Genomic DNA, 1609 nt, shown 5'->3' with positions numbered 1-1609 from the left:
GCTCACATAGAGACCTCTATATCTTGAGTTCTATTAGGTGGTGCCATGAAAGTTTTAGATTTATTGCTTTCTGGTGGGGTAGTGTGTATGTGGAAAATTTGAACAAAATCGCAGACTGACACCTTCGGAATCTCTCCTCTTTCGTGCACAATGGTGGGACATTAAACAAGAAACTTCAATTCATTTCATTCATTCACAAATAAATGAGGAGAGAGGAAATTTCATGCAGTATTCCGTACTTCTTTCTTTTTAATGATGTATTTTAAATAGATTACTCCGATATCATTATTTTAATACTAAAGTTTGAGGCTTATCCTAACATAATTTACCTACATTTTACAATCATTAAATTAATAAAAGCAATTTTAAGAGGTCCATAGATATCTTGCCAAATTTACTGAAAGAATTGTTCAATAAAAATAACATATGTATAAAGAATGGTTCCATTATGCTTCTAAATTTTGAACTGCTTACGCTATATTTTGATAGAATGTTATAATACGAAACCTCTCAAGTATACAATAGGTGTTACCAATTGTATATTGTACAGTACATGTGAAATGAGTTTATTATTATTATTATTATTATTATTATTATTATTAGTAGTAGTAGTAGTAGTAGTAGTATTAGTAGTAGTAGTAGTAGTAGTAGTAAAAATGAATGAAATTTTTGAGTTTTACGTCCCAGCTTATGCCGTCTAGGCTAAAGGAGACGGAGTAGTAGTAGTAATAGTATTGTTGTTAAGAGGTAGAGTGAAGGGATATAAGAATTATGGTTACCTCCCATTGCGACATCAATATTTATTGATATACATATATCTGTAACCACTTGTGTTGCTCCTAACAAGTACATATCCATAAAATTTCTCGTCTAATTTGGTCCAAAAGAACTTAAAGAACATATTATTTTGACGGGATAAAAAAAAACGTTCGTGCTTTCAAATAAAGGTGTTAGAAATATAGAGCATTGACCATCATTTTGAAGCGTTAGGCACAATACACTATGAGTTTTAAAAATGTTCCTGAATAGATATCGTGACAAAATTTCTTTCCAAAAACCTACGGAAACGTCCGCTGCAATGTAAGGTCACCAAGTTAGAAATTCTGATTTTCGTGAGATGTAAAATTTAATGTTGGTGAGAGTTGTTTGTCTATGTTCCAAAGAGAATACCGAAGATAACTCTACAGAACGAAAAAGAACACACACACTGGTGCGTTTACCTCTGCTAAAAGAAGGACGTTGATCATGTTTATAGACTGCTGGAGGGACACATATATCTCCTACGATTATTTTCCCGTGAAGGAATTTGAGCGCTTAACTTAGAAAAGAGGCGCTGCCTAGCTCCATATTAGCGGGTCATCCATCATAGTGGATACTCATCATTTTCTAGTCAATTTCTTTTACTTTTAGGTTCATTGTATTGTTGAGAGTATTTGTTCACGAATCGGGCAATTAATGTATCGCTGAGAGAGGGGAAACAAGCTTCCCTCGAACCATTTTCTAGTTACTCCAAAAAAGGCATTCGTCTGTTATTTGTACACTCAACGTACTTAATCAATACTTACAACAAATGAAGAAAAGTATAATAGAATATGAAACAGAATTGTGT

The sequence above is a fragment of the Thermobia domestica genome, chromosome 9, assembly GCF_964235325.1.
Source record: "Thermobia domestica chromosome 9, izTheDome1.hap1.1, whole genome shotgun sequence".
NCBI lineage: Eukaryota > Metazoa > Arthropoda > Insecta > Zygentoma > Lepismatidae > Thermobia > Thermobia domestica.
Note: the sequence above shows the minus strand (reverse complement) of the source record.